The 27,259-nt window shown below is 39.4% G+C and overlaps 1 protein-coding gene and 1 long non-coding RNA gene across 2 annotated transcripts in view; one reads left to right on the forward strand and one right to left on the reverse strand.

Annotated features, from left to right (window-relative positions):
- PSD3 (pleckstrin and Sec7 domain containing 3) overlaps positions 1-27,259 on the reverse strand; it is a 733,176-nt gene that overhangs the window by 628,751 nt on the left and 77,166 nt on the right. The window lies entirely within an intron of this gene.
- LOC309855176 lies at positions 7,501-13,474 on the forward strand. Its single transcript, XR_014306644.1, has 2 exons — positions 7,501-9,011; positions 12,529-13,474. It is a non-coding gene; the product is annotated as an uncharacterized lncRNA (long non-coding RNA).

Below are 27,259 nucleotides of genomic sequence, written 5' to 3' on the forward strand. Positions count from 1 at the left end.
AAAAAAAATCTGCCCTAACTCAGTGTTACTGAATAGTTACCATGTTAGGACTACAGAGGAGAATTTTAATTCTGATGCTTTCTTTTAAGATAAGATGCTTTCTTATCTTTTTGGAAACTTCTCAGATGCTTTCTTTTAAGATAAGACAAATTGATTGAACAATTGCAGCTTTATTTTAATTTTATCTTATTTAAATTCAATTAATTAACATAGAGTGAATATGCTAGAGGTCGGTGATTCATCATTTGCATATAACATCTAGTGCTCATTGCATCACACACCCTCCTTAATGCCGGTCACCCAGCGACCCCATCCCCTCACCCCCCTTCACTTCAGCAACCCTCTGTTTCCTATGTTAAGAGTCTCTTGTAAGAGGTTTGTCTCCTTCTCTGATTTTTGTCTTGTTTTATTTTTCCTCCCTTCTTCTATGCGCCTCTGTTTTGTGTCAATTGAGGTTTCTAACATCAGTGGCACATATGTCATTGCCACGAAGGGACACAAATTCCCCATTTCAACAAATATTGTTGAGCATCTCCTGTGTGGTAGGGACTGCGGAGGTAAGTATGCACTATCAGTGTCCAGAAGCAGCTTCCATCCAGCAGGGTGCTGCCTCTGTGGAAAACTCTGAATCCAGACACAAGTAAGTAAATGTCCTTAGAGGCAGTGAGGCCAAAGAGCTACAGGGCTCAGAAGGGGACACTGGGGAGAGTCAACGGATGAATGCTATTATGGCCTGAATGTTAAGGTCCCCCCAGGATTTATAGGTTTAAACCTCATCCCAATATAATGGTATTTGCAGATGGAGCCTTTGGGAAGTAACAGGTCACGAGTGTGGGCCTTTTTAGTGGGGTTTGTGTCCTTGAAGGAAGAGGCCAGAGAACTGTTCCTTCTCCTGTCATGTGGGTACACACCAAGAAGTCAGCAATGTGAACTGGGATGAAGGCTCTCGTCAGACACTGAGTTGGCCGGCACCTTGATCTTTGATTTGTTTGACTACAGAAGAGTGAGAGGTAAGTTTCTGCTGTTGATAAGCCACCCGCTTTATGGTATTTTATGAAAGCAGCTTGAACTAAGACAGAAATTCATACCAAGAAATGGGACGCTACTACAACAAATAACCTAAAAATGTAGAAGCAGCTTTGAAGCTAGATTATAGGTAAGGGCAGGAAGAGTTTTAGTTGCCTGTTAGACGAAGCTGAAATTATCATACAAGAATGTTTATAAACAATTGTGGTGGGAGCTCAGAAGGTAAAGGAGAGCTGTAAAGAAGGTTTCCATCTTACAGAATACGTGAATAATCCTGAAGAGAATGTTGATAGAAATGCAAACAACAAAGGCCATTCTGATGAGGTCTGTGATGGAAGTAAGAAACATGTCATTGGACAATGGAGAAAGGCCATCCCTGTTGTAACATGGTAAAGAGCGCCACTGAACTGTGTCCGTGTTCTAGTATTTTGTGGAAGGTAGAACTTGCCAGTGATGAAATTGGATGCTTTATAGATTTTTTTTATTTATTTGAGGGAGAGAAACAGAGATAGTGAGAGAGAGCACAAGCGAGGGGGAGGGGGAGAAGCGGGCTCTTTGCTGAGCAGGGAGCCTGACATGGGAGTGGATCCCAGGACCCTGGGATCATGACCTGAGCCCAGGGCAAATGCTTAGCTGACTGAGCCATCCAGGCGTCCCACGAAATTGGGGACTTTGCTGAGGAGATTTCTAAACAAAGTGTTGAAGAAGTGACTTGGTTTCTTCTGACTTCTTACAGTAAAATATGAGAGGAGAGAAATGATTTAAAGATGGAATTATTAAGCTAAAAGGAACCAGAACTTGAAGATTTGAAAAATTCGCACACTGAATGAAAAGAGATGTGTTTGGAAGAGAACTTAGGGTGTGGTGGAATGGGCATGACCTGCCAGGTTAGAAGCATCATGAACATATGACTTTTGAAGATCAAGATGAGATGAGAGTAGGGAAGAGAGGGCAGCTCAGAAAATATTTACTTATGGATCCATCTCTGCCATCAGTTTCCTAGCACATATTGTCACATGTCATCACAGAGTGATTTATTTGCTTGATTATTTGAGGTCTGCTTCCTCCAGGACCAGGCAGGCACCACGTGATTTTGATCTTCACCCCACAACTAGTACCCAGCACACTACTTAGCATAATAAATACTTGTTAACTGAAGAAATGGTGTCTATATGGACAAGTTCTTACCTTTAATAAGCTTGTAATCTAATGGTGAAGACAGAAAAGCACAGCTTTAATACAAGATAGAGTGAAATGTGATAAATACTGACTAGAGGTACAAGCAGAGAGAGATTATTCTGACAGAGCTGTCAGGGAGGTCTCCCAGAAGAAAGTCACCTGAGGTGGCCTTGTTGATCAGCATTACAATAGGTAAAGATGAGGGAGTCATCCATTCAAGGCTGGAAGAAACTAGGGGAAAAACACGAAATAGGGCATGATGCAGGAGGTTGAGGGCATATGATATGTGGCTCAAAATGATGGATTTCTACGCCAAGCATGGTTTACAATGGGAAATGGCAGGGGGGTTGTTCTAGATCACGGAAGGCCTTGAAAATATATTTAAGGTGGTCTTTTAAGGCTTTTGAAGGGAAAGTGACTTTGAGTCTATGAAAGACGGTGTGTTAGTGTATACAGTGCGGTGCTTCAGTGCAACAAAGCTTTCTTGGGGATCTGGCAAGAGCTACTTCTCCATACCATGCTGGGCGTGAGCATGCCAGGCCCTTCACGACCACACTTCACGACTTCCCAGGATGCACACTGGCACCTCCAAGTTTAGATAAGTAAACAGAGGCTCTGAGTGTAACTGGGCCAAGCAGCCACCGTAGCAACTAGTGTGGTCTGCCAGACGCCCGAGTCCTCTGCGGCGCTCAAGCTAAGTTCCTGTCAGGAAGCAAAGAGAAACCCTGCCTGGGAGACATAGAATGTCCTTTCTGCTGGGAGAAGAACAGAACCAGTATGGTGCACTGAGCTTGGTGGGCACGTGGCCATACCCCGTGGGCAGATGCCGACAGACGGGGGCACACGGATCCGGTTCCCCTGGGCCTGGCAGACCAGGCAGCATTGACTACTTCAGCTGGATATGAATGGATGTACTTCTTACACACAGTCTGTGCCTTTCAGAGGAAATCTTCTAATAGCAGGGGAGAAAAAAGACCTATTTATCTTGAAAGGAGAAAAAGAAGAGTGAAGTGTAAAGGGCAGAAAGCAATACTTAAAAGTGTAACTGTTTGAAATAGAATGCTTTTCATTAGGTCTGTGTCGCTGTTTCAGTGATGGAAAATGGTTGTTTATTCCATTCTACACATATATGTGTTACGGTCTCTTTTTCAACTTAGCATTACTTCTTTTGCTCTGGAAGTCAGGACGGCCTTATCAGTGGGAGAAGAAAATACATTTCCATAGGACACAACTCGAAGGATGCCAGGAAGGCCTGCCTTGCCTAAAAGAGATGCTCATTAGAGGGGGAGAGATCCAAAACCTCTACCCTTACAGATTAATTTCTCTGGGTCACTCATCACCTGGGCATGAGGCTGGATGCTCTTGTAAAATTCTAATTACTCTTGGAGGAGCAAATCCACCATACCACTAATATCTTGGTGTAAACAGTTTCCTAAGGCTGCTTCCTTATACACTGTCCAGGTTCAGCAGCTCCTGGAGAGGCGAGTGGGGCAGCAGGGGGGAGAATGAGCCTTAAGCAGGCCAGAGAGAGTCTCACCTACACCCACTATTCCCAGTGAACTCCACACAAGTCAAGGGCATGCGGTGCAACTAGTGAAGATAAAGTCCTACAACAGCACAGGTTTCTCTTGGGCTCAGTGTTTCCAACTGTAGTTGGAGAATTTTCCCTTTAGTCACTTTCTACTTTTAAAATACAGAAAACGATGGGGGCGCCTGGGTGGCTCAGTGGGTTAAAGCCTCTGCCTTTGGCTCAGGTTCATGATCCCAGGGTCCTGGGATCAAGCCCCGCATCAGGCTCCCTGAGCCTGCTTCCTCCTCTCTCTGTGCCTGCCTCTCTGCGTACTTGTGATCTCTGCCTGTCAAATAAATAAATAAAATCATTAAAAATAAAATAAAATAAAAATAAAATACAGAAAACGATGTAAAAAAATTTTTTTAATGGCAAGTTTCATCCCTTCCAGTTCCTTGTTATTACAAATATTTGCTTCGAAGAGAAATATACTAGCATGTGTACACACACGTGACTGCTTTTTGTTTGTTTTGCATTTAGCAATAGGAAAAACACAGTTAATGCTCTTTAAAAAACCCAGCCAAGCAGAAAATTGGGAACAGCAGCAGCTGTGAGAGGAGACGTGTGCACAGGGTGCAAATGAGTTTTATTCCACTAGACTTTCTGTCCTTCTCAGTCACTGGGGGCCCATCCAAGAGGCGGATGCTACGATGCCAGCAGCGATGATGTTAGAGAAAGAGACACACAGAGAAAGAGACAGGAGGGAGAAGCAGAGGATTTTTTTTAACAAGAAGCTCTTTAAATGCTTTGAGTCTATTTCTAATGGTTCACATACCCACTTTATGAGCAGACCTTGGCTTTGAAGTAGGAATGCCCTGCTTCTGCCATTTCCTATTGGGGTAATGGTGAGCAAGTCACTGGGGCTTGCTGAACCTCATTTTCTCAGTTCTAATAAGGTCTTCTAATAGGTCTCACTTCTAATAAGGTCTTCTAATAACTTTTAATAAGGTCTCCCATGCAGAAGAGAAGCAAGGACTGAATGAGACAGTACCTAAGAAAGAAAGAAAGAATGGACATTGCTATGCACGGTGAGTTATTTTCTGAATGTACTACTCCACTTTAAGTTACAAAATATCCCTGACAAGCATGGTCTCCTGGATAATTCTTTTCATTTTTTTTTTTTTTAAGATTTTCTTTATTTATTTGAGAGAGAGAGAAAGAGAGAGCAAGTGGTGGGGAGGGGCAGAGGGAGAGGGAGAAGCAGACTCCCAGCTGAGCGGGAAGCAGGGGGAGGGAAGGACCTGGATCCCAATCATGACCTGAGCTGGAGGCAGATGCTTAACTAACTGAGCCACCCAGGCATCCCACTCCTGGATAATTCTTACACAAATCCTAAAAGGTGAATAAGAACTAGCCAGTCTGAAAGGTGGAAGAGCATTTGTAAAACACATGTAAAGAAACCACGAGGCATGCAGTTTGCTGGGCAGTCTGGGGTGTGCCGACTTGGGGGTGATGGGCAGAGATGAGCCCCAGGTGGTTTGGCTTAGTAGCACTAAACATTATGTTTGAGGCAGGCGGTGCCAGAAGCTCAATCCTTCAGGGTGTTATAGACCTTGTTAGCAAGCTTGGATTTTATATCCTAGAACAGTGTTTAATCTACTGCGTTCGGTGAAATTTTAATAACCATATTTTCTCCAGCATTATTTTTGTTCATTTTATTGTATTTTTTCATCATGATAAATATACTCTTTAAACCCCATCCCCTGTTTCCCCCATCCCTCACCTACCTCCCCTCTGGTAACCACCACAGACATTTATTTTTAAAAGTTTCCGTAGTCTTGGGGAGCCTGGGTGGCTCAGTGGGTTAAAGCCTCTGCCTTTGGCTTGGGTCATGATCCCAGGGTCCGGGGATCGAGCCCCACATCGGGCTCTCTGCTTGGCAGGGAACCTGCTTCTCCCTCTCTCTCTGCCTGCCTCTCTGCCTACTTGTGATCTCTGTCTGTCAAATAAATAAATAAATCTTAAAATAAAAAAGTTTCTGTGGTCAAGCGAGTTTAGGATTAAATAGTTAATCCTGTTTCTTTAGTGTAAGTCTCCTCAGAGCCTTCAATATGCTATTATGCCCCCACGAATTTTCAGTAAGGGAATGCACTCTGCAATATTTCTTCAGATCTGACTGCAGGACCTTCCCTTGATCCCTACTCTCTCTCCAGCTCCCACTGCTCAAGGGTTTCCATTTTCTAGCTTCACACATTGGGAAATTCTGCCACTGCAAGGAGCTGTTTTGTCGGGTTCACCACATATCTGTGCTTGTAAATGTTACTGTGACTTTGCCAGCTTTTTCTGATCTACTTCTGCTCACCCAGACACTCCTCCAAATTTTCTCTTCACATGGGTCTTCCCCCCAGTGAATAAAGTCACTTCCTGCTCTACAGAAAGAATGAGGCTCAAGGTGGAGGCAGCCATCTTACTCCACTCTTTTAACACATCTACACCCAGAGACTCTGTCCTGGTTAGTCTCTGAGTGTCGTTCCTCTTCCCTAAGGTGGCTGCCTTGAGTCTAAGAAGAAGAAAGAATTGCCAAGCTGACTATTTGAAGTCAGTAGTGGTAAGAGTCAGAGATCTGGCTGGAACCAAGCCATCTCCTGATGCCCAGGTGAGGGCACTTTCCATCCACCATGCTGCCTTTCAAATGCCTCCCCAGAGACCCAAGCATATGACAGATACACATCATTAATACATTGTTTATACTGGCATAAAATTACCTAGTCACATTGTGAATAACTGTTCGTAGTAATCCGTCGAGTTTTGTTTTGTTTTGTTTTTTTAAACTAGAACTATTTTAAGTTTCTCTTTTATTCCACTGCACTTTTAGAATAAACCATTCTAGTCCTAGAAGTACCCAGGGATCAATATAATGCTTTCTGTCCTAACAATAAAAACTAAAACTAATATTTTTTTCAGATGCTTTCAGAGGGGCTCCATCTTTTTTGTTTTTTTATTTTTCCTTTTTCCATCATTTTCTCTGGGTCACCACTATGTTGAGGATGCCCCAGCCCATGAAACAGGGTGCTTGAGATGTACCTCCTTTTCAGTAAGCAGCAAACTGCTTTCATCACCAGACCCGCTCACATACTACCACCACAGAACCAAACACATGAGTGCGCTGGCTTCGCTTAGAATTTTAGATTTTGGGGCACCTGGGTGGCTCAGTGGGTTAAGCTTCTGCCTTTGGCTCAGGTCATGATCTCAGGGTCCTGGAATTGAGCCCCGCATCAGTCTCTCTGTTCAGCGGGGACCCTGCTTCCCCCTCTCTCTCTGCCTGTCTCTCTGCCTACTTGTAATCTTTCTCTCTGTCAAATAAATAAATAAATTCTTAAACAGCAACAACAATAAAAAAGAATTTTGGATTTTGAAACAACAATGAATCAAACAGCCATTTATAGCTAGAGGTCTCTTGGCATCCATTCAGTTCAACACCTTTCTTTCTCCACTGTTCATTTCTTTTGGTATATAGAGTAGAGCTCAACCTCCTTCATTTCGTAGGTACTTTGGGCAGTACTTTTTGTTTAATTACCTTTAAATACATCTTTAAAATCTGTATGACTGTTTTTGAAGTTTTCAAACTCATTGTCACTGTATCATTTTTTCCAGGCACCATTTCCATCCCGATACTTGAAGGAAATGGGCCTTAGAACTTCAGACCTGCTACACACATGTCCTGAATAAGACTGCTTGTTCTCCAAGTTTAAAGCAATCTGATTTGGAAGGAGTGAGAGGTTGCTTGTGTTTAAAAATAGCCTGCTGAGTATAGGAGGCTTTTCCCAATTACTGTGGAAAGATACTTTCAGGCTGATTAGCCCCCACACCACAAACTATAAATGTTTTACAGCTTGTGGGCTTAAATATATTGAGATAATCTGGGATATTTACTCAAAAACCATAATCTGGGCATGATAAACCATTTTATCAAGTCAAATATTGTCAATTCTTCATGAAGAATAAAATTACTAAATGTAACTTAGTACAACCGTATGTTTATATAGTCCATTTACCTTTTCGAAAAATAGATCTGTATCTGTGGAATCACTATCTTCCAAACAGTTTCACCTTCAATTTCCTTCTAATTTAATTCATACCTTATGCTGTCACCAGGGATCCTTGCCCATAACACATCCATGAAGCAATGGCAGATAAGTGAATTTATGGCATTTGTACAAAAGGATTAAAATGGTGGAGTATGGAATTGAACCCAGGCAGCAAGGGAGGCATTACATGAGGAGGATATTGTTGGATAGGGAGAATGTGGGAGGCTCAATGGAGTGGGAGCCATGATAAGATTAAAGGACTTTTCTAGTAGGATACATGAATAATTGAACTAGAAGGATATGGGTAGTCTGGGAGCTTGATGTTGACATCCGAGATTTCAGAGGTGGTGCAAGGTGTCCAGGGTGCAGCAATAAGTGGAGGTAACTGAAGTAGAGGGAAGGAAGGATCATATGAGACCAAGAGGTGAAGAAACTGAGATGCCAGAGAAGTAAAATGGTCTTTCCTGTGAATGCGGGATTTACAAAGAGTGACAGAATTTGGAGTGGAAAGGAAGCCTGGAAACAAGGGAATGAAGAAGTATGGCCAGGAGGTGACAGAGATGTGGAAGGTACTGTGTCCCAATCACATGAGTGTTAAAAGGCAAGGTTTTGCAGGGAAAAGTGATCTGGAGGTGGCAGAGGGAAGCAAGGAAGATCTCTACCTTACCTCTGGGAACCCGGTTACATGGAATGTGGGAGAAAAGACAGTCTCTGAGGGCCATGAGAAAGGTGTCTTCAGAGAACCTCCAAATTTCAGAGAGGAGGTTATGGTATGGAGAAGTTTCAGGAGGGAACTGAAGGTGGACTGGACAGGTCAGGGCACTTGTGGAGAATGGAGAGGGAGAGTGTGGTGGTGGATGTTGGGGCCACTGGGACTTCTGGAGGGATGAGGCATGGGGAGATGTGCACAAGCCAATGGGCCTGCTGGCTCAGGCGGGCTGGTGCCATAGTCCCGCCCTTGCCATTGCAGGCAGCTGTTCTCCTTGGATACCCCATACCGCTGTCCCCCATCCGCCTCTGCATCCTTGTAGGTCTCCAAACGCAGTCTGGATCCTCCCACCTCTGAACTCTGCCTCCAGTGCTCCTTCATCTGAGGTGCCCTATTTAAGCCCCCAACTGTCTTTAATGCTTGACCCAAATGCACACTCTCTGCAAAATCCCACAAGACATCTCCAGTCAGAAAAAACAGATCCTGCTTCTGATTTCAGGTAAGTGGAATGGGATATGGAATTTGAAATGGAATGTTTTAAAACTATTTTTTCCTCTCCTCAGCAGAAATTCTTTATTCTGTGTATTCTTGAGGGAGGGTGATATATCTTAAAGGAAAGCCCTTGGGTTTCTAAGGCCCCCACACTTCCCTTCCAGGAAGGGAAAATAAGTTTTGTGTTGCATAAGATTGGGGTCCCAGTTTGATGCACCCCTGAGCCTCTGCCTAGGAAAAAGCAGAGAATGAGGCTTTGGTGAAGAAGGGCTAAGGAAGATGTGGTGGAAGTTGTGGAGAAAGCTGAGCAGCTGGGAGAAAGGGACAAGGGGGAATCCAGAGAGGTCACATCCCTGCCACCATCCTGGAGACCTGGGAGCCTGCTCTTAGAGTACTAGGGCGAGGGGAAGAGAGTGGCACTGCAAGAACCAGAGCCCAGACAGAGGCCTGATTCACATACCCCCTGAGCGGGACCGTCGCCACTTCTGAAGCAGAGTGTTCACTTGTCCACTGCCCACTGTCCCCTGCTACTTGCCACAGTCCCCAGCAAGGACCCCACGCGTGCGTAGTAGGTGCTCGGTATAGGTTTATTGAGTTAATAAAACACTCTGTGAGGGAGACAGGATAAGTCTTAGCCTCCATACTTTATTCTTGAAGATTTTGAGGCATAGCAAAGTGACGAAGACATTCACATGTTTACTTAAACAGTGACTGACAGAGTGGGAGCAAGAATCCAGGCTCCTCGTGTCCTGGCACAGCTGCCATTGTCCTAGCGGAGCCACACAGCTCCCCTGAGTGAACACAATGAGAATATATTAGAAAGGAAAGGCACAGCTTTTTGATTCTGTAATCAAATTATTTTACAGGGAGACTCCATAAAACTCTCTCCTTTTGGATGCATAGGTCGGTCGTCTCCTGACAGAAGCACTACAATAGCAACTGTACAAATTTTGATTGTGGACAGGAACTGAGAGAAGAGATGCAAAATTAAGCTAGTTGTAGAGTTAGGTTGGTATTGTGAGTAATACCACTGACTTTTCTTCAATATTTAAAATACGATTTTTATGTTATATTTTCAATAGATAGGCTTAAGAAAATTTCAACTTCACAATAAGGCAACAACAAATAGCATTTGTTGAATTGTTGTTAAAAAGAATCATGGATAAACAAATAGTTTCACATCTTTGCTCCTAGATGACAGGAAGAATGTTCTGTAGGTCAACGTAGCATCAAAGGCTCTCCCACCTGGGAGGCATTCCACTTGACATGCAAGAGACCCTGAGTATTAGTTGGGCACTAGGGAATCAATGCCACAGTTTGCAGGTGTCTTTTGTGGCTTTGTTGATTGAAATGCAATTGAGTAGGAAGCAGAGGAGATGATTAAGGAGCAAGAGATGGAGAAAATAGGAGGGAGGAGAAACGCATATCTTAGCTTTAGAATGTCATCAGCAAATGCTACCCATTGGCCATCTCTCCCCACCGATCTCTCATTAGCTGTCACCTGGACACCTCCAGCTGGCAGCTCCTCAGCAAATTCTGATGAAGGCCCGTGACATCTCAGGACATTCAGATTCATCAGTGTAGGGATTCAAACTAGACTTGCCACCATTGGTTACAAAACCCAGGGAGCCCAAAGCATCCTTTTGCACCCCGAGTTAGATCTTTTCCCTGAGTCCTGCATGTAGGAGGTTAATAAAAGTAAAAACTGACTAAATTAACTCCTGCTCTTAAAACATGGGATTCCGGTTACCTTCAGGACATGTGGGTGGAGCCTGGGAGGGAGCAAGAGGGAGTTTCTAGGTTGCTAGTCAGTTGTGTGAAAATCCACTGATACACACACTCTTTTAGATGTATGTTACAATTCAGTCCGAAGTCAAAAGGAAAGAAGAAAGGAGAGAGGAAGGAAAGGAGGCAGACAGGGAAGACTGTTTGTAAAGCCAGACGGAGGAGCACTTGTACATCCTTCTAGTTTGTTTAGTCGTGGTACAACACGACAATAGCTTTATTAGAGGACAATGAGCTTGACTGTAGAGAGCAGTCCAAGTGGAATGAGGCTGAGGTAAGAAAATGGGGAAGGAGTTACAGTGGCCTCAGTCTGGGTGATGAGGGCTTAGATTAGATTCATATCCACTTTGATGAGATCTAAGATGGTAGCAGACCATTACCTCTAAGAGGAGCCAGTTTTGGGGTAAGTTATCACATAAATGTGATAAAACGCATTCAGCGTATGCCACAGGTTGCTTTATATGTAAAGCATTGTGTCACACAATATTAAAACTCGCTTAGTTTAAGTAGTAATTATAATTCTTGGCATCATCAGTTGGGCAGGGTTCAGGAGAGCCCACTTAGACGTGCTCAGCTCTGGCTGAGCTCAGAGCTCTAGGCCTGAACAGCCTCTATTCCCAGATGGGCGTCATCTTTCAGGGGGATCCAGTGAGGGCCTGTGGGTGAATCTAGCTCAGACCAACCAAAAGATTGGCAGCATGAACCTTTTCTTGTGGTTTTTTGTTTTTGTTTTTAAAGGTTTTATTTATTTATTTGACAGACAGAGATCACAAGTAGGCAGAGAGGTACGCAGAGAGAAGCGAGGGGGAGGAGGCTCCCCGCTGAGCAGAGAGCCCGATGTGGGCTCAATCCCAGGACCCTGATATCATGACCTGAGCCGAAGGCAGAGGCTTAACCCACTGAGCCACTGAAGCGCCCCTTTTCTTGTTGTTTTATTTTGGCTTGTTTGATTTTTAATACATCATGATAATGCTAATGTCACATGATTACACTGTCAGATAAAACTACTAAATATTTTAGGACCTGTTCAAAAGATTAATAGCTGAATATTTGAGGTTGAAGGAAATATTGCTTTCCAAAATATATAATAAAAATATTAAAGGCTGGGTTGAACAGACCAAGTTATCCTTTGGAAAAATAATGTGAAGAATGTATTAACACAGGGTCTTTGTAGAATTTAGATTTATGCAAATCTTCAATTTTCCATAATCCAAATTTAACAAACTCAGAATGACACAAATTTGTTATAATGCAAACTAAACATTTTAGTACATCTTTCTAGAATTCAACAGAATGTTGACATCTAAATTCACATTATGCACCTCATTTAATTTCTGCACGATGAGCCAACAGGCAGAAATAGATGAATTGCTGACACATAGACTTTTTCCTAACTCCCAGGAGAAAAACCGAGGTCTGTGTCAGAGATAACAGAGAAGATCTTCTGGGTCATTAGTTTGCGTAAAGCCGTAATTATGTATGTAAGTAATTTCTATGTACTGCACTACTGTATTATTACTATTCAGCTTTGCTGTGATGTCAGTCATTGAAACATAATCTAATTTTATAGAGTTCCTTAAAGGCTTGGAAAGTCTTAGTTGTAAGCTGCTTCTCTGCTCATTAGCATTGACCTCCATGGTTTGTTTATTTAGACCTTTTTTTCTTTTTTGGCCTCCTGCCCCCAAGTTCACATGCCTTTGTTTCATAATCCATACTGTCTTTGTACCCTCTTGACCCAGAAGAGAGGCAGATGAATGGAAGCATTGATGCCAAACTACAGCTTCTGCAAACAGGCAAGAAGCCTGAACGCCTACTCACTTGTCTCTGATTTATTTGGAAACAAAGAAGGGAGGAGGAGAAAGAGAAGAATCAGACAGGTATTTGAGGTCTTCCTGGACTCACCAGTCAGCACTACATCTGGAATATGATTAAACAGTGTGTGGCGCACAGGAAGACCTGTATGAATAACGTTTGTGACTGTTGTCCTCTCCTGTTGGTACTTCTGAGCACCTCTATTTCAGTCTTGTACTCCATCTTGGGACTTTGTACAAAGGTGCCTTATCCTCAACTCCAACCCCCAACCAAGCAAGCAGCCTTCTGCCCTCTTCAGAGAGACAAGAAGAGTCAGATGAAATGATCGGCAAGATGGGTGGGCACGTGCAAAAGAGGACAATGCTTCAATCTGCAAAGACCAAGTAGGCTTCTGTTCAAAATCTATAAAATCTGAGTGGCATGCATGAAATGAACACGGCAGTCCCTAAATCGAGAGTCATTCAGATGATAAATAGATTCTGAAATTCTAAGTATTTAGGACAAATAAAATGGGTTTTTACTTCACACAGTTGGTAATAAGCTTATAAAATTCACAACTGGAAAGGCCATGCAGGAAATATAGTTGAATTATTAAAAGGTCAGACATATTTGTTAACTATTGCCCTCAAAATAGATATTATCCAAATGACCTAAAAATTTGGGAAATTATATTATACTATAATTTTAAAAAGAAAAAAGCTGAATTGAAATTAAATGTGCATCACAAATATAGTAACATCCAAATATGGATGTTTGGGACAAAAAGAAGAGTTTTCAAAAATGAAAAATAATTGTGGTTAAGATTTTGGACAGGTTTTGTCTTTTTTAATTCAGAAAGTTATTTAATATAATAAATATTGCTTCAAATTAGTATTTATCTGTTCCATCATTTTCTATTCTTTTACTTCAATGTTTTGGTGTTTTCATGTTTTAGACATATTTCAGAAATAGTATATAGCTGGAATTTTTTTCTCTCTCTTTGATTTACTTTGTTTTTAACTTTTAAGATTACAACATTCATATTCCTTGTGATTATTGATAAATTTAGACTTGTTTACTCCCCCTTATTTTATTATTTTTGTTTGTCTTGTTTTCTACACCTCTTTTCCTCCTCTTCTTTGCCTCTAAAAAATATTAACATGACTTCTAGTCACTTATTTTTTCTCATCTTCTTTTTGCTTCTGGTTTGCAAATTAAAATATTCTACTAGTATTTTTTTCAGGAATCTTTCTCGAGTAAACAAAGTCTAATCGTAATCCACTATTTTCATCTTCTCTCCAAAATGCAAGAGCTTTTGGAATGCTTTATTTCACAATTAGACATAATTTTCATTACAAACAACATGTTTTCTAATCTATCTGCTTACCATTCCTTCCTGCATCTGAAACCTTCCTTCTGGAATCACTTCTCTCTACTTTGAAGTGGATTCTGTAGAAGTTTCTTTGGTAAAGATCTGCTGGTGGCAACTCTCCCAGCCTTGATGGTCTAAAATGGTTGTTATTTCAAACTTAGTCTGTAAACAGCTTTTATAAGTTTTCATTCAACTACTCATGACATCGGTCCATGGTTTCTGGCTGCTTTTACGGTGTCTGCTAGAATTTTAATTGTCACACCTTTGTAGGTGATTTGCATTTTCTCTTTGGCTGCTTAGAAGATCTCTGCATGGATAGTTGGCAGTTTCACTATGATTTCTCGAAGGGTAGTTTTATTTTTATTTATCCTATTTGATGAATCTTGTCTCCTCAGAAACCCATTTCTTTCTTCAATCATCACCTCTTCTCCATATTTCTGTCGTCTTCTTCTGGGACCCCGGTAGCACAAATGGCAGGCTTCTCATTCCCTCCTGTGTGAGCCTCGGTCTCTTTCTAGTGGTTTCCACATCTGCCCTCGCAGATTCCCTTGGCAGCTACTGTTCATCCCCTATTTCACCTCTCCATTGAGTTTTTAATTTCAACAATTATGCTTTTCAATTTAAAGAGTTCTGTTAGATTCTCTTGTAAATCTGTCATTTTGTTTCTTCATCAAATGTATCATCCTATCCTTTAATACTGTATTATGTATTGTTTATCTAATAATTTTAAAATGTGGAATCCTTGGGGGCCTATGCTTGTTTATTTCCTTTTTCTGCAACATGATGGCTCATCTACTTGTGTTTTTGGTGATCTTTTTGAACTCAGATTTGCATGAGCTTAAATCATGGAAATCATACATTATTTCTTCTAGACTGTTTTTGCTACTACTGAAACAGGTACTATTTTGACCCTTTCTTGTGTCAGACTGGTAGGTTTACCTTATCCTGCTGATACTGGCCTGAGGCCTGAGCTCCTGACAGCAGCCCGATCGGGAAACACTACACTCCCCCTTTGCCTGAAGCTCCCATCCCCTGACTCTTTTCTCAGCTCACTTTATGGTCAGGACGTGGGGGTTGTGGGCTGGAGCTTGTGGGGTATGGAAGCCTTAAAGGGCTCCTTTACTTACGAGTCCCCCCGTGTATTAAAAGGAATGATTTATCTCAAAAGAGATGTCTGTTTTAACTCAAACTCCTTCAGCACCTAGCACAGTGTGTGGCACCGTGTTTATTTACTGAGTGGATAAGTAATAAAAAGTTAACAACAGTAGTCATGGAGCATAGCCTTGTGCCAGCCTCTAGGCTACTTTTAGAAAGAAGTTTCCTATTTAATCTTCCCAATAACCTTACAAGATGAATGTATTTATTATTTTTTAAATATTTCACAAATAGTCAATGACAGCTGTGATTCTAATCCAAGTCTATTTTGTTCCCAAGTCTATGTACAGAATTGCTATATATGTTGTCTCAGCATCAACAAATGAATAAATATAAAAAGTTAATTGTTTGTTTAATTAATAAATATTTACTGAGAATTTACTAAGATCCCAACATCCTTGTCAGGTACTGGGGACACAAGAGTGAACAACAGAAAAAAAAAAATCTAGCCTGTGTGGAGCTTACATTATTAAGGGCAGAGAAAGCACAAACACATAAGTAAATTTAGAATAATGAATTTATACATAAATTTATAATTTATATCTTTATAATGAGGAATTACACATATAAATTTAAAATTAAGGAAGACTGAGATTGCCAAGGGCTGGAAAATTTTTTTTTAAATTTTGCTTTAAATGATCAGGGCAAGTCTCACTAATAGATGATATTTGGATAAAATAAATGAATGAATGAGTTTAAATTTCAGCTGTTTTGGTACAACATGAGATAGACTACGTATAATTTAAACATAAAACAACATGGACAGAGCTAGAGAATATAATACTAAATGAACTAAGTCAGTCAGAGAAAGACAAATACTGTATGATCTCACTCATATGTGGAATTTAAGGAACTAAATAAAAGAACAAAGGAAAAAAAAAGAGAGAAAAATGAAGAAGCAGACTCTTAACCCCAGAGAATAAACTAGAGGGGAGGTGAGTGAGGAGACTGGGGGAAATAAGGAACAGCAATTAAATAGTAGTACACTTGTCATGAAGGAAAAAACAAAATAAAATGATAAAAAAAAAATAAAGTAAATTTGGGAGTAAAAAAGAAATACTACTCAGTACTATATCAATGTTCAGGTGAAAAGATCTCAAGGCTAAGTTATTAAGCTTTAAAAAAAGCGAAATTCATAGCACACTACGTATTATGCTAACATTTGTATTTTAAAAAAAGGACATAAAAATGCACATATTTAAAAAACAAAACCAAATAGGATTTTCTTTAACAACGGTATTTCACTAATAGATATTTTTTAATATTAATATATTGCACTTACACTGTAATTTCTATTTAAGGCAATGAAGATTCATTTTATGTTCACCTCATAAATTTAAGACTTTTTAAAATAATGATTACTAACAAGAGTTTGAATACTATTTCATTTCTTCTTAACTGTGTGATCTTGGATAAACTACCTTTTCGGTCTCAGTTTCTTCATCCTTCAAGTGGGAATAAAATACAGTGTCTTCTGTATACATTAGTGTGAAGACTAAGCAAATAGATGTAATACACTAAGAAGAATGCCTATAATAAACACTAGATACATTATTCTCATCTTGTAGTTGTGAAAATCAAGATGCAACTCGTTACTGTACAGTAAGATTGTAAGATCTAAATTCTCTGGTTCCAGAAGGGAAGAAGTCTAACTGCCTAAAGATGCTTGAATTTTATTTTTAAATCATTTCAACATTCACTTGCTAGCCTTTACCATGTTCATGTTATCCTTAGAGCAGTTTAAGTTGCTACTGGCAGAATTTCAGGGTTAAGTCAATAGCGATACCTGTTCTGCAAATTTCTTTGCAAAAAGATCGGGGGTAACACCTTTCTAATGGCCCTGTTACCCCAGTTTTGGATTGAAACTGTGACTTCTACTTAACAAGGAACACATACAATTCTTAGCAGAATCCTGAGATTTCATTAGTTTATGGGAGGTAGTAGACATTATTTTCACTAGTTGATAGTATGTATTTTTGTTTATAATATACAGTAGAATTAATCTGTAATCTTTTCCCAGAAGAATCAGACTCTTGAGGGATTGGGTCCCAGTTCTGCTTTCTAAACTTTCATAATCCTTTTACTGTCCAATATGGTGGCCAATAGCATGTGGTTCCTGAGTACTTGAAACTTGACTTGTGTAAATTGAGATGTTCTTTAAGTATAAAATATACACAAAATTTTATAGACTTGGCATGAAAAAAAATCTAGAATATTTTAGCATTAGTTTTCAGATTGATTACATATCAGAAAGTTAATGTTTTAGATATATGAGCATAATAACATAAAACATGTTATTAAAATTGATTTCACTTATTTCTTTTTAAATATGTTTACTAGAAAATTTTAAGTGACAAGTGTGGCTCACATCATGTTTCTTTTGGACAGCACTGGTCTGTACAGTCACAATGCATCCTTTCTGACACAGTCCTTCGTCCTCCCAGTTAAGAACCTCCACTGAGTAGGTCTGAAGACAAAGAAAATGGCATTTTCAGTTCCTAAAGTAAGAGCTCAGCCAGTTCAAGCATGAAAATTGTTTCACAGCCAGAGGGACTCACATTGACTATAGTTGTTATGTTCATGCCAGTTATGAAAAATAAGATTTTTCAGAATTTGCTCATAATTTAATCCATTAAACTTGGATTGGGGGCAGAGGGTTCAGTGGGGAGGGAGAAGAAACAGAAAGAGAATAGGCAGGATTACCTCATACATTTAAATTCGCTAGGAAAGTAAACATTTTTTCATCATCAGATAAACTTGGACTGCTGCGATAAATGATACACAAAACTTAGGTAATGGTGAACGAGAGGGTGAGAGATTCCCAAGAAAATTAGTTGGAAATTCACATACTCACCATGATTCACCAAATCGAGCAATTACAGAATCCTTCAGTTGGGGGTGTAATTAACAAGGATCTCTGTATTTGACCAAATGTCAAATTTCTCTCCCAAAACGCACTAAGCTGTCAGAGTGAGGGTCACTTGGGTCCTGCGTTGCTGCTCTTTACTCAAGTTCCTTTATGAAGGGTCAGGGGACACGGGATGAAAACGACACCCAGGAGGAGCTTCCAGCTACAACCAGGACAAAGAGGGCAATCTCTTTAATTTCATTACAGGTTCATGATCTTTCATCCACAATTCCAAAATCATCTCTGAAAACCAAGTTTTTCAGACTTCATTTGAAGGTAAAACCGGATTGGAATTGACAAGAGGCTGTTTTCTGTCATTTTTAAAATTCTACTTAGTGATCTTAGTGATGTTCATACATTAAACTGCAGACAGACCGATATGTTTGGTTATGAGCTGCTGCCCCAGCCACCCGGGTCTCACGGCATACGCAACATATTCAAAATAGATTACCTTCATGAAGTCCAAAATATTCGGAATTTTGAAACACATCTGACCCCATGAATTTCAGATAAGGAGCTGTGAGACTATTTGGGGGATACCACTGCTCAGGAAGCAAGGCAACAGAATTCTCCACCTACACAATTTTTCTTCTGACTCTCACCCAAAGTTACTGCTCCCTCCTGTGTGCCCTCGTTCACAGAATCCTGTGCAAACTTGAAGGTAATTTAGATGATTTTAATGGCTGCTAGATACGATTCAGATACTCTATGATTAAATGCATGCTGTCTCCTTATGATGAGGGTCAGTCTGTGTTTGGAAGCCTATATGAAATTGAAGTAATTAAATCTGCCTTCTTTAAACTTACTAAAACAGAAAAAGGATCTATAGGATCTATATAGTATAACTATCAAGAGAAAAAGAATCCCATGAGTTATGAGAAGAAAATAATATATGAAGATATTATACTCCTGTTAAGACTATAAATTATTTTAAGAAACTACACAACATTGAGAGAGCTTGAATGTTCTCAAATTTCCTAGTGAGAATTATTGGTTTAATTCATTTTCATGAAAGATTTCAACAACTTGGGTAGGAATTAACAACTAAAATATAATTAGATCTGATTTACCTTAACCAGGAAAAAAAAAATCCTACACTGTTTCTTTAACACTTCTAATTACCCGGCTTTGGTGAAGGCATTTATGGTTTCCTTTTTGAAATCGTTTCCTTAGTGACTACTCATGTACCACTCCAGATGGATGTTGCATATTTGTGACTACTTACTGCCCTTCGGACCTAAATTTCATTTTGCACGATGACAGAACATGAGAAATCTAATCAAAAGGATGCATCTTCTCCTTGTCTTAAAAAAAATCCTTCTATCCATTTCTCTCTCTTTGGGAGGGAGTTAAATATGTAATTCTATATATAGCTTACAATATGCAGTGATTACAGTCAAATATCTGTCAAATTACTATTTGATTTTGAATACTACTGCTTTAGTATAAAATAAAAACTCTAGTATTGTCAGCCTACAGAACCCACAGGATATAAGGTACCTTTCAAACTTGTGCACTACAGGGAATTTCTACATGTCAGTCTCTTTGGGACCGCTTCATCCCTCCTGCCTGCCTGGGTCATCTTGGTCTTAACTTGAAAATCCAGACAAGGCTACCTACCAGTCAGGGCCCCTCAACAATCCCAGGTCTCCTAAGGAAGTTGACACTTGGAGACTTCTCCATGTATAGCAGACTGGTATGTTGAGAACCACGCTTGAATTCTTTTCCTCCAAGTTCTTCTATCTTATGGCAGGTTTGCCTCAACAACCACTTGGCGCCTGGGTCTTGCACTGCTTCTCTTATCTCTCTTATTGTTCTGGGAGTGGCTTCAAGAAAAGTTTCGTCAGACCATTTTCTCCCAAGACATATACCACCAGATGTATTTCTGGGTAATGAGCTTTTAATTGGCTCATATGTTTAAAAAAATTTTGTCTTTGGCCATTGAACTCAAATCTTATACCTCTGTGTTCTTCTTTTAGAAATGAATTCAAACGCATGCTGGTTTGATTGGATCACCTATCCTAAACTCCACAGGAGATGAGAGAAAAAACATTCAATGCATCAATAGATTATTTTCCCATGATGTATGAAACCTATGGGCTTTTATAGTTATAGCGGTGTTATTAGTTTTGTCATTGTTTCCTTATTTCTAGTAGTTAGTTGCATTTCTACCTGACTTTTACAAGAACATATAAAAGTTCTACCCTACCTCAGGCTAAGGGCATTTGGTTAGCAGCCCTTAAACTGGCCAATGTATAATTTCTTGCGGGCCTTCATGTGCCCCACCAGCATTGTGTTCACTCAGTTTGAACAATTGCGCTTTCAAACTTTGCACACAATAGCAGTTACCCTGCGAATATGGTGACCTGAGAACTAAGCCCAGCCCTGCTTCTCTGGGAGGGACACTCAGTCTGGCAGTAAGAATTCTTCACAAATTCCTCCTCAGCAGAAGTCCACAAGAGTCTCCTTTATCCATCTGTTTATTTTCTGGATCACAAAGTTGTCTCTAAAGCTCCAGATAATCGTTTCTAAAAGACATCATTTTTTTTTTCTTGCAATGTTTATTTGGGATATAATTCATATAACATGAAATTCACCATTTTAAAGTGTTTTTTTTTTTGTACATCCAATGGTTTCAGTATATCCACAATGTTGTGCAACTGTCGCTACTATCTAATTCCAGAACATTTTCATGACTCCAAAAAGAACCTCCAAACCTGTTAGCAGTCACTCACTATTCTCCCATCTAGCCATCTACTAGCAACCACTACTTTACTCTCTCTCTCCGTATTTGTCCACTTTAGGTATTTCATATAAATGAATCATACAATATGTGGTCCTTTGTGTCTGGCTTTTTCACTTAGTATAATGTTTTCAAGGTTCACCCATGTTGTAGCATGAATCAGTACTTCATTCCTTTACACAGCTGAATAACATTCCATTGTATGGTTATGCCATCTTCTGTTTGTCCATTATCAGATGATGGACATGTGGATTGTTTCCACTTGGGGATATTTTGAAATATTGCTGCTATGAAAATTTATGTACAGGTTTTTGTGTGAACATATGTTTCTAATTCTCTTGGACATATATCGGGGAGTGGAATTGCTGAGTCCATTTAAAAATTGGAATATTTGTCTTATTTTTATTGTGTTGAAGAGTTTTTTCATATAGTCTGGTTATAAGACTCTTATCAAATACATAATTTGCAAATATTTTCTACTATTGTGTTCATTTTATGGTTCTGTATTTCGATCCACATAAGGTTTTAATTTTGATAAGGTTCGTTTAAAAAAAATTTTTTTTGGTTGCTTGTGTTTGGAGGACTCTGGAAAAAAAATTAAGTCTATGTGAAATCCAATATATAAAACAGACAAAAATTGAAGGTAGTCTGGTGAAGCAGAAGTGGGGCTCTTAGATCTCTGATCACAATAGGAAGCCTCTGGCTGCCACATCAGGCCTCTATAGCAGGGAATAAAAAGTTTAAAAGTTATTGGAATATTTGTCAGTGAGGATGAAGAAAATGACACTGATTCCAGAAACATTTTAAAGTAGAATTTATAAGGTATAATAGCTATATTATTACATTAGTGCAAGGTGAAACAGAAGGAAAACCCAAAGGTAGCTCTGAGTTTCTAATCTTTGTCTTTGGTCATGTTTAAATACCATTAAATTAAGTTAGAATATATGACCTGGAAGGAAAGTAGTAAAAGCCACTAGTGTTATCTTCCAGGAGAAAATGCAAACTGACTGACTTCTGGGCTTTATAATCAATCTCATGCTAGGAGTAAATTTTTACATGTTACATGAGTGAGTGATTTCCTATACCAGATAGCGGTTGTACTAGAAACAGTCTGTTCTTAACTTACTTGAATTCACTTTTCCCAATATGAACTGGAATCTAAGGTTAGAAATGTGAGAAGACTAAAAAAAAAAAAAAAAAAAAAAAAAAAAAAGCAATTCATACTTAGATTGGAGACACTGAAAACTTATTATATAATACTCTAATATAAATATAAAGATGATAAATAAGCATCCAAAATATCCAACATTTTTCATCAATGTTTTCATCAGGAAAATTGCAAATTATTTTTTTAATGATTTCATTTATTTATTTGAGAGAGGGGGCACAAGCAGAGGGGGGGGCTGTGAGAGAGGGAGAAGCAGGCTCTCCACCAAACAGAGACCTTGACTCGGGGCTCAATCCCAGGATCCTGGGTTCATGATCTCAGCCAAAGGCAGACACCCAACCAACTGAGCCATCCAGGTGCCCCAGGATATTACAAATTAAAACAAACTCTACAGCTGTTAGAATGGTTAAAATCCAAAACACTGCTAACACCAAATACTGGTGAGGATGTGGAACAGCAGGAACACTCATTAACTGCTGATGAGAAGTAAAGATGGCACAACCACTTCAGAAGGCAGTTTAGCAATTTCTTACAAAGCTAAACATATTCTACCGTATGATCCAGCCATCACACTCTTTGACATTTACCCAAATGAGTTGCAAACTTATGCCAATACAAAAACCTGCACATGAATGTTTATAGAATCTTTATTCATAATTATCAAAAGTTGGAAGCAACAGAGATGTTCTTCAATAGGTAAATAGGCAAATTTTAAGACCTCTATACAATGAAATATTATTCAGTTACAAGAAGAAATGAATTATCAAGCCACAATTGCTGAGTCATATGATAATTATATATTTAACTTTTTGAACAAATGCCAAACTGTTTCTACACTAGCTGTACCATTTTACAATCTCAGGAGGAATGTATGAGAGTTCCAATTTTTCCACAGCCTCATCAACATCTGTCATTACTTCTCTTTTTGGTTATAGTCATCCTAGTGAGGTGATATAGTTCATTGCAGTTTTGATTTGCATTTCCCCATTGACTGATAGTGTTGAGCATATTTTAACGTGCTTTTTGGCCATTTGGATACCTTTTTGGAGAAATGTCTATTCAAATCCTTTGTCAAATCCTTTGTTGATGTGCTTTTCCTATCTCTCTCCCACCCATTGCGTTCTTTATACTGTATATGTATTTATATATCATACACAGACACACATGGTATAACCACCTCTTTTGCTCCTGTGGTGTTTTATTGTTTGATGAGTTTCAAAGTTCTTACCTTGGCACCTTTAAGAGCTGGGTGCTTGTGTATCCCTTCAGTCTCAACTTTGATCATTTCATACCTCATTCACCACACTCATTCATTCATGAATTTTGTAAATATTTATAGAGAGTCTATAATATTCCAAATATATTCTAGGTTCTAAGGATACAGCAGTGAACAAAAACAAACAAACAAAAATCTCTATCAATCTGGAACTTATATTCTGGAGATGGATTTTTAGATGGCAGATAATAAAGAAAAAAACACAATAATAAACAAAATACATAGAATATAATGTGTGTTTGATAGTACATGTAATACGAGAAATTGAAAAAAAGAGTATGAGAGTAGAGGTTGTAATTTATGTAGGGGGATTAGAAAGACTTACTGAAAAGGGTCATTGAATAAAAACTAGAGGGGTAGAACAGGCATGCCTGGGTGAGGCTGGGGAAAGAGCTGGACTCCTGTGGGTGGAGAGAGGAGAGCAACAAGAGAAAGTGAGGGAGGTAAGTCCTTCTCAAGCCTCTCTGATGAGAGGGGAAGTGTCAGATTATTCAGGACCTTGACCAATCACAGTGAGGACTTTAGCTTTTCACTCAGAGTGTGATGAGAACCAAGGTGGGGTTTGGTCTGGACAAGTACATGATCTGTCTCACTATACAAACAGATCACTCTGTCTGCTATGCAGGTATGTTGAAGTGGCACAATGCTGCCAGAGATGGCAGGCTTGGTCCAGGAAGGAAGCAACAGAGCTGACAAGTTGTGATCAGGTTCTGGATCCTTTCAGGGGATCCAGAAAGACTTGCTGAGACTGTGTATATGGAGCATAGAGTAGATTCAACAGTGACTCCCATGCATTTGGCTTGAGCAGCTGAAGGATGTGGTTGCTATAAACTAAGAAGCGGAAGACCATGGAGAAGCTGGTGGAGGTGGAGAGTGGAGGAATAAGAAGCTCAGTTGGGGTGTATTAAGTTTGAGATGCTTATTAGATATCCAAGTGGACATGTTGAATAGACAGATATTTGTCCTCAACACCCAAGAAGAGCAGTGTCTCGCCTTTCCTTCAATACCTCATTCTTTCATGTCTATATGCTGTTTTGCATTTGCCTAAATGTATTTTCCCCTTGACCTCCACTTTACCACTTATTCCATTGCATTGTAATTACTGTTTTAACTTGTCTGTTCCTGTGCTTCGGCAGCACATATACTAAAATTAACTTGTCTGTTCCTTTCACTATAGTGTCCCACTACTCATTCTCAGCATAATGCCTAATGTGAAAAAAACAATTGAGAAAAGTCCACTGAATAACTAAAACCTATGAGGGCCATGATCTCCTATGTTCACTGGTTAGATTTCTTAATATATGTTGTTATTTTCCCTCTCCCGCAAAAAAGAACTATTTGGCGCATATTGTTTTAATCAACGTGAATTATATTCTATTTTTGTTGATGCGCTTCTTTTCCTATTCCCTTGAGCATGCAATTTATCAAGTATGAGTAATATCTGGCACACAGTATCACTGATAGCTTCCTTTTGTTATTAGATCAATGATTGTCTGAATAATTGAGAGAGAAAATACCTAGAAAGAGAATGCCCCAGTTCCTTGAAAATGGTGCTAAAGAGAAAACATGGCAGAATAAAAACATTAACAGTGAAATTGCTTTGGGAGCACTTAAATCCTTATGCGTGGAAACTTGGAACCATTTTTACAGCATATATTCAGCAGCCAGTATCTTAGTAATGACAGTTTGGCCTCTGAATATTGGATGCAATTATTTTGTCTTTCTTTAATGTTTGCTGTATTTTAGAAGGTACATTAAGAAATAAACTCATTTTAACAAAAAAAATTGTCCCTCACACCTCTCTACCTTCATCTGCCCACAAATCTCTTTCCAGAGCCTAACCCACTTAATAGCTATTTTGCTCCATTTTTTCAAAGACTGTTTAAGGCTTAATATACATTTATATTTATATATATCCCTTTTTCTTACATAAATGGGACTCTACTGCAAATTTTTTTCTATCACATATCTTTCTTTCATAATAGCTTGTAATAACATTATTTATACTAATACACCTTTTTTTTCTTGTCAACACCTCCATAACATCCTGCTGTATATATGGGCCATAATCTAATTAAAAATATCTTCTTGTTGAGCATTTATTATTGGATTTATTGTTGCAATAAAAAATGCTACAGTGAAGAACTTTGTGTATACACACACACACACACACACACACACACACACACACAGAGGTATGCTTATGTATCCATATATATATACAGATACGAGAGCTTTAAGTACTTATAACATGTATATGTATGTAAATGTATATATAGATATATATGTATATTTACACAAAGTTGTTCATATACATATTTAATGCTAATTATCTATAGGATGCTTTTTAAAAGAGCATTTGCTATTATAATTTTTGATATATAATTGACAACTCTGAGAAACCCTGCAAGATATACTAGCATCCACAAAGACATGCTACGCAAAATTTAATCAGGACTCAGATTTCTATTATTAAAGCTTCATTAACCAAGTCATCTACACTCATTTTCTAGATTGCTGGCTGGCCAAAAAGTAAGTAGCAGATGTTGACCTTGCAAAGGTTAACTTAATAGAGTTGAATTTGATTCAGATTCAATCACTGCTTCCACAGCTGTTCTGTGGGCCAAATGGTAGGCTGTAGAGGTGATGTCATGGTGCTGCATTGCAGAGGTTGATGCTCAAGCATGACTCACACCTATGCCCTGAAAGACACTATTGTCATTTTGCTCCTGGGTGGAGCAGGGATTTGACTCACTCACTGACTCAGTCCACCAGCGCACCCTCAAATCTGTTGATGAAACTTCCACGTGAGAACATTAACTCCAACATAACCCTCTTTCCGGCAAGTAAGTAAATGTAGAGAGAGCCCCCATCTAGGACTGTCTTTTGTTATGTAAAATACTGCTTATTCTTGGACCTCTCCACCTCTCCTCCTCTTGTCCCCACCACACCCTGACTACCCAGTTCCCTAACAGCATTTTAAATGCAAAGGGTTCACTCAAGTATAATTCAACAAACAAGGTATGTATAATGTTGTGGCTAAACATTTCAGTTAAATCTATATGTTTGATTACAGATATATAATTCATCTATAAACAAATCATGCTAGGGTGAGTGCAATGTGAGCCTCTATCCCTCTTTCCTAGGGAGATGATAGTTTCACAGCTTGGATGTGAGCAAGCTTCATGCTTTGATTGGATTCTTTATCCTCTGCTAAAGCTCCATGTTTTCGCTATTGCTTCCAGAATCACTTCTTGACATGTTCTGGTTGACATGGTTATGTATGTTACAAGATCATTTTCCTGCCAATTCTTGGTCTTTTAATGTATTGCTTTGCTTTCACCTCTCTTTCAAAAGATGCTGCTTCTTCTCCCCAAATATTCCTTTTTCTTCTCATTTTCCTGGGAATGTCAACATCTGTAGTCCATCAACGTCTGATCTATGTTTGTTTAGACCTTTCTGTGTTTCCAGAGATTTGTCTGGGACTGGCTCCTTTCATGGAGTGAGAGGCTATTTCTCTGCCATGCAGGAAATCTCATTAGTGGGTTGGAGAAAATCAGCATTCAGGCACAGTCACCAGCAAGAGCACTCCATCCCCAGCGCGTGTGTACACACACACACACACACACACACAGGAGCATTCCTTACGCTAATTACCATTTCTGCATTTTAAAAAAACACTTCAGAAAGTTCCCCTTAGCACCTTCCCTTCTTAATCCTGTACTGCATCCTCCGGCTGTCCTGAGGTTTGGGACATCTGCAGATAGGAGGGATGGAACGAAACAGACATGCTTGAGTAGAGGAGGTGGGCAGGAGGGAGGCATATTTGTTTCATCGTCTGGGTAGAATGTTGTTACAGCTTGGGCTGGGATAAGGTTATGATCTTATTGCTTGGGGTAGTGCTTATTCTGAGCTACAGATTTTAGTTTTTTCACCTTTCCTAAATTCTTCCAAGTTGGCCAGTTAGAAGTACAATATACCATTTGCAGTAGCCATTTTTTTGTTCTACCTTCACCTCTTCACTCTATATTTTGGAAGTGCAATTTGTCAAGGAGAA

The sequence above is a fragment of the Mustela nivalis genome (assembly GCF_964662115.1).
Source record: "Mustela nivalis genome assembly, chromosome: 20".
Classification (NCBI taxonomy): Eukaryota; Metazoa; Chordata; class Mammalia; order Carnivora; family Mustelidae; genus Mustela; species Mustela nivalis.